Source organism: Lithobates pipiens, unplaced genomic scaffold, assembly GCF_037356315.1.
Source record: "Lithobates pipiens isolate NorthernLeopardFrog02 unplaced genomic scaffold, aLitPip1_a1.2 Scaffold_10, whole genome shotgun sequence".
NCBI lineage: Eukaryota > Metazoa > Chordata > Amphibia > Anura > Ranidae > Lithobates > Lithobates pipiens.
In genome coordinates this window covers 119979417-119991438 of record NW_027507686.1, presented here as the reverse complement: position 1 = coordinate 119991438, position 12022 = coordinate 119979417, and positions in this window count along the sequence as shown.

Sequence of the window (12022 nt, the reverse complement as noted above, 5' to 3'; positions counted from 1 at the left end):
AACCTGATTCATATCAAAAGGAGGAGTGAAATCATCACGGCCATCTGGGATACAGGGCAGGGCTAGCTCAGTACAGATCTTTATCAAAGGCTGCACCTCCTCAAACAATGTATAACCCTGATCGACCAGGGAGTGAGCCAAACGCATAGCTGCAAACAACTGGTCACTAGACCATTCTTTCAAAACCTGGCGGCAATAATCACCACTCTCAGATGCCAGCAGAGAAAAATAAATGATCTCATCAGCATTCATGTTTGCAACCAAACTAAAGCAAATGGTTCCCCTGTGCAGCCACTTCTGGTCAGGAATGGCCTTGGTATTCTGTCATGAACCAGATGTGACCAGAACTGTGTGACTGCGACAAGTGAACCAGACACAAATAAGTGAAGGTAAATTTATTAAGAAAACGCGTATAAATGTGAACACACCACCAATACAAACTAAGTGAACAAACTAACAACCAAACAGTGCAGATAAGCAAGTAAACCAGTATAATGTAACAAAAGGGAGAACCAGAATCGTAGTCAAGCCAGGCCGGGGTCATAAATAGGAGGTAAGCAGAATAGGGGGACAAGGAGAGAGGAAACAGGTACAAGAGGCAGGATACAGGAAACAGGGATCGGGGATCAGGTAACAGGTATCAGGTATCAGGTATCAGGTATCAGGTATCAGGTATCAGGTATCAGGTATCAGGTATCAGGTATCAGGTATCAGGTATCAGGTATCAGGTATCAGGTATCAGGTATCAGGTATCAAACAAGCTGCAGGTCAGGGCTCAAGGACAATACCAAGGCGAAGTGTATATGAACTTGCCGGGTATTTATAATGGCTGCTGTCAGTCATGTGACGCCTGACTGCAGAGGGCAATACCTGCTCCATACTGCCAGGATCCCTCCGCTGGTGGACACCAGTACTGCGGACCAAAGATGACATAATTCCAGCAGGAGACACCTGCTGGTGGATCGCAGTACTGCATGCCAAATGATTGATATTACCAGCGGAGGGAACCTTTCCTGACACTGGCAGTCATGTTCCACAAGCTGCAGCATACTGCCAGGTTTGCTACAGTGATGAAGAGGGAGGGGATGATGAGGGCACTGACTCCACGTGGGTGCCTGGTAGGAGAGAGGAGGAGGAGGAGGCACATGTCCAACGAGGCAGGATGCCCTCCGGGGGCCAGCTTAGGGGCAGCACACCGACTGAATCACACCGCTGAGCTCTGCCTGTGCAGGGCGCTGCCTCTGTGCGTTATTCTAAAAGTTCTTTGGTGTGGGCCTTTTTTGAGACGAGTGCATCAGATCGCACCGCTGCTATTTGCAACATATGTCTCAAGCGTATCTCGCGTGGCCAAAACATCAGCCGATTGGGCACCACATGCTTGACCAGACATATGTTAACCTGCCATGCAGCTCGTTGGCAAGCGTACCTCAAAGACCCACACCAAAGAACAAAGCGGACCTCTCCTTGCTCCTCATCAGCTGGCATCTCCAACCCCACTAGACCTTCAGTCCTCTCTGAAACCTGCTCTGAGAGGAATGAAGGTATAGAATTAGGTGTGTCACAGCCAAGTGCTTCCGGGCCCTCTGCTAGCAGTACACCCATGTCCGATTATAGCAGGCAAATGTCCCTGCCCCAGCTGCTGGACCGGCGAAAGAAGTTCACTCCCAGCCATCCACATGCCCAGCGGTTGAATGCTAGCTTGGCTAAATTTCTAGCACTTCAACTGCTGCCTTTTCAGTTGGTAGACTCGGCCCCCTTCCGTGAGTTTGTACAATGTGCGGTTCCTCAGTGGCAGGTCCCCAAACGCCACTTTTTCTCACGGAAGGCGATTCCGGCTCTCTACCGGCATGTGGAAGGCAATGTCCTTGCCTCGCTGGACAGGGCGGTCAGCGGTAAGGTGCATATTACCGCTGACTCATGGTCCAGCAGGCATGGACAGGGACATTACCTGTCTTTCACGGCCCATTGGGTCACTCTTATGGCAGCTGGGAAGGATGCAGGACAAGGTGCAGTAGTGTTGGAGCTTGTTCCGCCACCACACCTCCAAAATGCTACTATTGGTTGTGACACACCTCTCTCCTCCACCCCCTCCTCTTCTTCTTCCTCCATGGCCTCTTCCAGTGCTCTGTCCTCAGAACCAGCGGTGCTCCGTAGGCATTCCAGGAGCTATGCAAGTACGCAGGCAAAAAGATGCCATGCCGTGCTTGCGCTGGTTTGTTTGGGGGACAGGAGCCACACTGGGGCGGGAGTTTTGTCAGCTCTGCAGGGGCAGGCCGGAGGTGGTTGACACCACGCCAGCTTAAGCCAGGAATGGTGGTTTGCGACAATGGCACCGACCTCCTCTCCGCCCTCCGACAGGGACAACTGACCCATGTGCCCTGTGTAGCTCCCGTCCTTAACCTGGTGGTGCAGCGGTTCTTGGGCAGGTACCCGGGCTTACAGGATGTCCTGAAGCAGGCCAGGAAAGTCTGTGTGCATTTCCGCCGATCATTTAATGCCTGTGCTCGGCTGGCTGAGCTCCAAAAGGAGTTGAACCTGCCCAAGAACCGCCTTATATGTGACATGCCCACCAGGTGGAACTCAACGTTGGCCATGTTGCAGCGGCTGCACATGCAGCAGAGGGCCATCAATGAGTACCTGTGCGACTACGGCACCAGGACAGGGTCAGGGGAGCTCAGTTTTTTCTCACCACGCCAGTGGGGCATGATCAGGGATGCACTGTCCTGTCGCCGTTTGAGGAGGCCACAAGGATGGTGAGCAGTGACAGTGCATGCATCAGTGACACTGTACCTCTTGTCCACCTCTTGGAGCATACGCTGCGTGGAATAATGGACAGGGCACTTGAGGCAGAACAGAGGCAGGAAGAGGAGGACTTCCTTGCCTCTCAAGGCCCCCTTTATCCAGACAGTGTTCCTGCTGTGCCACCCATCACACAGGAAGAGGATGAGGATGAGGAGGAGGAAGAGGAGGAGGAGGATAATTGTGTCAGCATGGAGGTGGAGGCTGGCACTCAGCATCAGCAGCAGCAGCAGTCTTGTAGGGATGATTTACAGTCCCAAGAAACCCGTGGACTTGTACGTGGCTGGGAGGAGATAGCTGCGGATCATGTTGTCCTTAGTGACCCAGAGGACTCCGGACCGAATGCCTCAGCTAACCTACGCTGCATGGCCTCCCTGATCCTGCAAAGCCTGCGGAAGGATCCTCGTATTCTTCGGATCAAGGAGAAGGACCATTACTGGCTGGCCACTCTCCTTGATCCACGGTACAAGGGTAAGGTTGCCGACCTTATCTTCCCATCGCAGAGGGAGCAGAGGATGAGACATCTCCGGGAGGCCTTGCAGAAAGGTCTGTGCAACCCAGAGACTGGGAGGTTACAAACTCCTGGTCCTGGACAACGTGTTGCTGAGGCATCGGTCAGAAGGAGCGGTGGAGAAGGTGGCCGTCTGACTGATGCTTTCAGACAATTTTTTAGTCCGCAGCCCCAAGGTATGATCGGTTCCAGCAACCATCGCCAGTGTCTGATTTACATGGTGCAGGAATACCTAGGGGCAAGGTCAGACTTGTACACCTTTCCCACCGAAAATCCTCTGGCTTACTGGGTCTTGAGGATGGATCACTGGCCAGAGCTTGCACAGTATGCAATTGAGCTACTGGCCTGTCCTGCATCCAGCGTTCTTTCAGAACGCACCTTCAGTGCTGCTGGTGGCTTTGTTACCGATCACAGGGTGCGCCTGTCCACCGAATCAGTTGATCGACTGACCTTCATCAAGATGAATCAGTCTTGGATAACCCACAGCTACCAAGCACCTGAAGCTGATGTAACCGAATAATTTTTTTTGAAATATCACATCCCTTCAAGACTGCCTATGCTGATGCTGAGTGACTGTCCTGTTATGTTGATTGTCTATCCTCTTCCTCCTCCGCTGATATGTTGGAAGAACATTTCTGGTTCTGGGTGATGCCATCAGCCCAATTTTTCTGCCCCTGTTTAACAGGGGCATTCAATTACAATTTTTGATGCAATACTTTGCAGCAGGGCTAATTCCTGCAATAAGACTAGAGTATATGGGAGAGGTTGCAGTGTCGTGGCACCAGCGCCTAAGGCCCAATTTTTCTGCCCCTGTTTAACAGGGGCATTTAATTAAAATTTTTGATGCAATGCTTTGCAGCAGGGCTAATTCCTGCAATAAAACTAGAGTACATGGGAGAGGTTGCAGTGTGGTGGCACCAGCACCAGTGCCATCAGCCCAATTTTTCTGCCCCTGTTTAACAGGGGCGTTTAATTACAATTTTTGATGCAATGCTTTGCAGCAGGGCTAATTCCTACAATAAAACTAGAGTATATGGCAGAGGTTGCAGTGACGTGGCATCAGCACCAGTGCCTAAGGCCCAATTTTTCTGCCCCTGTTTAACAGGGGCATTTAATTACAATTTTTGATGCAATACTTTGCAGCAGGGCTAATTCCTGCAATAAGACTAGAGTATATGGGAGAGGTTGCAGTGTAGTGGCACCAGCACCAGTGACATCAGCCCAATTTTTCTGCCCCTGTTTAACAGGGACGTTTAATTACAATTTTTGATGCAATGCTTTGCAGCAGGGCTAATTCCTGCAATAAAACTAGAGTACATGGGAGAGGTTGCAGTGTGGTGGCACCAGCACCAGTGCCTAAGGTCCAATTTTTCTGCCCCTGTTTAACAGGGGCGTTTAATTACAATTTTTGATGCAATGCTTTGCAGCAGGGCTAATTCCTGCAATAAAACTAGAGTATATGGGAGAGGTTGCAGTGTCGTGGCACCAGCACCAGTGCCTAAGGCCCAATTTTTCTGCCCCTGTTTAACAGGGACATGTAATTACAATTCTTGATATAATATTTCACAGGAGGGCCCCGTTCCTGTGCCCACCCAGAGTAACTGTGAGGACTTATAGTGTTGTGGCACCAGAACCACAACCACCAAAGGTCAATTTTTCTACCACTGTTCAACAACGGCATGTAATTACAATTCTTGATATAATCGTTCACAGCAGGGCGCTCCAGCACCCAGCAAGAGTCACTTTGAGGGCTTACAATGTTGTGGCAAAACCAACACCTTGTTCCGCCATTTCTGCAGAGCATATAGGGCAGGCCTCTACTTTCAAACATCCAACTTACAAACATCTCCTACTTGCAAACGGAAGGAGACAACAGCAAGTGAGATGAAAAAAGATGGACGACAAAACAAATTATACAGGGGTGATAACCCTTCCCTATGTTTTCCAAAAAGCTTAAAAATCGTTTTTTTGACTGGAGCTACACTTTAAAAATGTACCAGTTGAAAATTACAAGCAGATTCAACTTAACACAACAAACCTACACAGTCCCTGTCTTGTTTGCACCGCCTGTATACTGCTGTTCTGAGTATATAGGGCCTGGGGGCCATCCGCATTTCCTTTTTTTAATATGGGTACAGGGTTCCCCTTAATATGCGTACAAGACCCAAAGGGGCTGGTAATGGGCAGGGAGGGCTACCCATGCCATTTTTCTCAATGATTTTCAACCATATTGCAGGAACCAGATATAACATTAAAACCGCAAGCAGTTTGAAATGATGTTATTTCCGTTTAATGTCATTTTGTGCAGGGACTGTTCTAAACACGGGAAACACGTGGCACTTCACAGGCATACTACAGACACCCCCCAGGCACCATATTTAAAGGAATATTTTTTTTCACTTTAATCGTCATTTAAATCAGTGCTCCCGCCAAAACGGCCATTTTTAAAAACATTTTAGGCATTGACCCATGTCCCCTGGGGCAGGAGCCAGGTCCCCAAACCCTTTTTAGGACAGCATCTTGCATATTAGCCGTTAAAATTAGCACTTTTAATTTCGAACGTTCGAGTCCCATAGACTTCAATGGGGTTCTAAAGTTCGTACGAATTTGGGGTCCGTTCGAAAGTTCTGGTGCGAACCGAACCGGGGGGTGTTCGGCTCATCCCTAATAGGGAAGATCTGAATTCGTAATCCCAGAGGATTAATGTCCACTTGGATATATCTATCAAAACAGTTAGCATGCCAAAAGCATGCAATTTTTTTGTCAACAATTTTGCCCGACTGAAAGAACAAGAAGGAAATTTCAGATTGAGAGGATGTTTTTTACTGCAATCTTTAGAAAAACCTGCCATGAGATTGTACCATTCTCTGCCTTAAAACATTTCTGAAAAAACATATAAACATTTTAGCAAAAAATATATGTATAGAAAAAGATAATAACCTATGATATCACATTTATATAATTTAATAATTCTTGAATATATATGTGGTTCAAGAGGTGGGGGGATGGGTATTTACTACCCTGTTAAATATATACACAATGGTGAACCACAAAGAGAAATGTTAAATTCTCAAAGAGACTGCTGCCAACATCCCAATATTAATTGTATAGGGACCCTAAAAACCCCCAAAATAGTGCATGCATCCTTAATAATCAGCCATTGGCATGGGGAAAAAAAGTTGAGGCGACCTGAGCCTGTCGTCGTGCCATGCTGGCATAGGTAATCCTTGACGGCCCTCTGCTGCATGTATAGCAGCTGCAGCATTCCCAAAGTTGAATTCCACTCGGTGGGCATGTCACAAATCAGGCAGTTTACGGGCAGGTGGAATTCCCGCTGAATTTGAGCCAACCGAGCACTGGCTGTGTATGACCGCCTGAAATGGTTACAGACTCTTCTGGCCTGCTTTAGTACATCTTGCAACCCTGGGTACGTACTTAGGAAATGCTGCACCACCAAATTGAGGACATGTGCCAGGCATGGCACATGTGTCAACTTTCCCTGTCTAAGGGCGGAGAGGAGGTTTGAGCCATTATCGGACACCAATATTTCTGGCTCCAGCTGGCGTGTTGTGTCCCTGCAGAGCTTCAAAAATCTCTGCTCCGGTGTGGTTCCTGTCCCCTAAACACACCAGCTGAAGTACTGCATGGCACCTTTTACTCTGACTCTGGGAATAGCCCTTTGAATGCTTAGGGGGTACATGATGTTCATAGGACAATTCTGCAGCGCCTAGAGGCGATTCAGTTCGCATTGTGCGCTATACAAGTATTTAATTCCTTCATTCATGCAGAGGAGGGCATGGAGCTGGAGGAGGAGGGCGTAGAGCTCACAGGTCTGGCATCATCGCCACCAGCTGTGTGGAGACGTGGGGGCACAACAAGCTGCAGCACTGAGCCCTGTCCTGCATCCTTTTGAGTTGCAAGCAACGTTACCAAGTGTGCTGTGAACGAAATATATCGTCCCAGCCCATGCTTGATGTGCCACGTGTCAGCAGTAAGGGGGATTTTACAGCTGAATACCTTGCCCAACAATGCCAGAACATTCCCTACTGATGGTAGAGAGATGGAACAGGAAGGGGGAAAAATCCACCAGACTGAAAGCCAGAAGTTGGAGAGCCAAGAGCTTTGACCAGCTTGCATTCAGACGCTGGGCATGTGTGTGGCAGGGACTGTATTTTTTTTCCCGTTGCAGCAGATGGGGCAGAGAAATTTGCTGGCTACAGTCTACAGCTCACAGGTCTGGCATCATCGCCACAAGCTGTGTGGAGACGTGGGGGCACAACAAGCTGCAGCACTGAGCCCTGTCCTGCATCCTTTCGAGTTGCAAGCAGTGTTACTGAGTGTGCTGTGAACGAAATATATCGTCCCTGCAGTAAGGTGGGTTTTACGGCTGACTGCCTTGCCCAACAATGCAAGCACATTCTCTTCCACGCAGAGGCGGCTCTCTAATTAGGCAAATTAGGCGATCGCCTTAGGCCTCGCAACTCATAGGGGCCCCTCGATCGCCTAATTTGCCTGACCAGTGCGTGTGAGTGGCAGCGAATATCTCCCGTCAGTGTCCCCAAACTAGCGGGACGAGTGAGCGGGATGAGCGAGGCTCAGCAAGCAACTACTGAACACAGTGACAACGCTGCTAGTGCTATGTGACCAGCGCCGCGCTCTCTGCCTCAGGCTCTGCACTCTCCAGCGCCCCCTCTCTGTGTCCTCGAGGCTCCAGCGCTGCCTGAGGACAGATTATAGAGGCGGAGCCAGCGGCCTCTGCTGAACCCAAGAGGGATGGATGAAAGCATGGACATGCAGGAGTTCCTTTTGTCGGGTGTGGAGGGAGGTGAGCTGACAAGTTTAGGGGAGCACTTGTGACTTGTATGCAGGGACTAGAGATGGATGAGGGAGGGGGCGGTGAGAGCCGTGTCTGCAGCACAGGGGGCAGTCCTGGTGCTGTGCTCTTCAGTTGCTCTATGCATGCCACTGCAAAGTGGTCTCTGCAGTGCTGGAGCAATAAATTAGGGCTCAGTCACACCATATACCAGTTTTATACCATTTGCACCCCTCCCATGTCATACTACCCCCATACTAACCCCCCCATACACTCTGCACCCCTCTCATATACATACTACCCCCCATACACTCTGCACCCCTCTCATATACATACTACCCCCCATGCACTCTGCACCCCTCTCATATACATACTACCCCCCCATACACTCTGCACCCCTCTCATATACATACTACCCCCCATACACTCTGCACCCCTCTCATATACATACTACCCCCCCATACACTCTGCACCCCTCTCATATACATACTACCCCCCCATACACTCTGCACCCCTCTCATATACATACTACCCACCCATACACTCTTCACCCCTCTCATATACATACTACCCCCCCATACACTCTGCACCCCTCTCATATACATACTACTCCCCCATACACTCTGCACCCCTCTCATATACATACTACCCCCCCATACACTCTGCACTCCTCTCATATACATACTACCCCCATACACTCTGCACCCCTCTCATATACATACTACCCCCCCCATACACTCCGCACCCCTCTCATGTACATACCACCCCCCACATAGACTCCGCACTTCTCTCATGTACATACTACCCCCCCATACACTCTGCACCCCTCTCATATACAGTCTCCCCCTCCATATACTCTGCACTCCTCTCATGTACATACTACCCCCCATACACTCTGCACTCCTCTCATGTACATACTACCCCCCATACAGTCCGCACCCCTCTCATATACATACTACCCCCCATACACTCCGCACCCCTCTCATATACATACTACCCCCCCATACAATCTGCACCCCTCTCGTATACATACATACACTCTGCACCCCTCTCATATACATACTACCCCCTATACACTCTGCACTCCTCTCATATACTACTACCCCCCATACACTCCTCTCCCCTCTCATATACATACTACCCCCCATACACTCTGCACCCCTCTCATATACAGTCTCCCCCCCCATATACTCTGCACTCCTCTCATATACATACTACCCCCATACACTCTGCACTCCTCCCATATACATACCACCCCCCACATAGACTCCGCACTCCTCTCATGTACATACTACCCCCCATACACTCTGCACCCCTCTCATATACATACTATCCCCCCATACACTCTGCACCCCTCTCATATACATACTACCCCTATACACTCTGCACCCCTCTCATATACATACTACCCCCCATACACTCTGCACCCCTCTCATATACATACTACCCCCCATACACTCTGCACCCCTCTCATGTACATACCACCCCCCCCACATACACTCTGCACCCCTCTCATGTACATACCACCCCCCACATACACTCTGCACCCCTCTCATATACATACTACCCCCCCATACACTCCGCACCCCTCTCATATACATACTACCCCTCATACACTCTGCACCCCTCTCATATACAGTCTCCCCCCCACATAGACTCCGCACTCCTCTCATATACATACTACCCCCCCATACACTCTGCACTCCTCTCATATACATACTACCCCCCACATACACTCTGCACCCCTCTCATATACATACTACCCCTCCATACACTCTGCACCCCTCTCATATACATACTACCCCCCCCATAGACTTCGCACTCCTCTCATGTACATACCACCCCCCACATAGACTCCGCACTCCTCTCATGTACATACTACCCTCTGCCATACCCTCCATTTTCCTCTACTACACATGTTTACCACCATTGTACCGTGCCATCATAATAGCATCATGGACAAAGTAATGCCCTGGGGCCCCTACTAGGAAGATGGTGACCTGTGGCATACACAGAGCACAGCAGAAAACAGTGAGTGAGGCTAAATTATGCTACATATTGGGCATGACTTTATGGTCTGATTAGAAATTTTTGTCTAATTTTATTTATTTTTCTTACAATTTTTTTAAAACCAAAAATTTTTTTTTTTGGTGAGTTTTTTGGTTTCTTTGGTGAGATATCAGGGGTCTAAACAGACCCCTGAAGTCTCACTTTTGACACAGAGAAAGGGACTGAGGACAGATATTCCCCAGTCCTTTTCTCTGTAGCCTCAGCTTCACTGCAAATGAATGAACAGGAGACAAAGTCTCCTATTAATTCATAAACCGAAGCAGAGAAAACACAGCTTACTATGCTTCAGTTATGAATGAACACAGTGAGTGATCAGTACCGATCACTCACTGTGTTCATTTAGAAAAGTAAGGGCTGGTAAATTACATATTTACCAGCCCCTTTATCTGAAGATCCCCCAGTCAGCGGGAGAGAAGAGGAGGGAAGCCAGCAGCGCTGTGGGGGAGGGGGGGGTTATTGCTTTAATTATTTTTCCCATTATGGGAGTGAGTGGGGTCTCATGTCTGAGTTTTGCCTAAGGCCTCACAAAGCCTAGAGCCGCCTCTGCTTCCACGTGATGGTAGAGAGATGGAACAGCCTTATGTGAAAAGTTGTAGCAACTGGGAACCTGCCATTGTGCGAATTCACGTAAGGGGGCAGAATCCACCAGGCTGAAAGGCAGAAGTTGGAGAGCCAACAGCTGACCAGATAAATTTGCTGGCTACAGTCTACAGCTGGTGGTGTGCTGCTGGCAGATGTGCTCCTAGGACCTGGGACACCCTGTGCTATACCATCCTGTCAATGGAGGCTGCTGAGAGGTAATGACTCACTATCTCAGGTGCAGACTGAAGTGGTTAAAGTGGTTGTATGCTCAATTTTTTAACTTTTACCTACAGGAAAGCCTATAATAAGGCTTACCTGTAGGTAAAAAAAATATCTCCTAAACCTGTACGGTTTAGGAGATATTCCCCTCGGTATGCGCCGCTGACTGCAGTGGCGCATGCACACAAGGGGGTTCTCGCTGTGAAAATCCGGCAGCGGCCGACCGGCCGGACTGAACGATATCGCGGCTCCGGCCACTCACAGCGCCGGAGCCGCGATACCCGGAAGAAACGCAGAGGGAGCATGTCAGCTCCCTCGGCGTGGATCGGGCCAGATGTCGGGGCCTCATTCTAAGGTAAGTATTTCATAATGAGCTAGTATGCGGTGCATACTAGCTCATTATGCCTTTTGCTTTGCAGGTTTAAAAAAAAATAAAAAAATTTGCGGGTTTACTACCGCTTTAAGGAGGAGGGACAGATTTGTGCCCCTTTTGTGTGGCTTTTAGGTGCTCATGCCAACGGGCTGAGTGGTTGGACGTTAAATGCCTTGTTAAGCATGTGGTACCCAAATGGTTGGTGTTTTGGCCACGTCTGTTGTGCCCGAGACACTGTTTGCAGATAGCAACAGTGCGATCTGCTGCAGATGTGCTGAAAAAGACCCAGACAGCTGAGCTTTGGGGAGTGGGGTGGGAGATAACAGCTGCAGAATGTGATGGAATAGGGTGCCTGCTCTCTACTCTTTCTTGATGTCCGCCTCCTTGGGGTTGTGCCACCTCACCTTCAGTTTCCTCCTCTGCTCTATCTGGCACCCAAGTCACACCAGTGACCTCATCATCCTCATCATCTCCTCCATCTTCATCATTACCACTGGAGACAACTTGGCAATATGCTGAGGCTTGGGGAACACGAATGACAATTTGTCTACCAATGTTCCTCCCTCTCTCTAGGCTCATGTTCCTGTCATTCTCAACCTCAGAACCAACATCTGAATCCAGTAATGGCTGAGCATCATCAAGGAGCAAGTGGTTG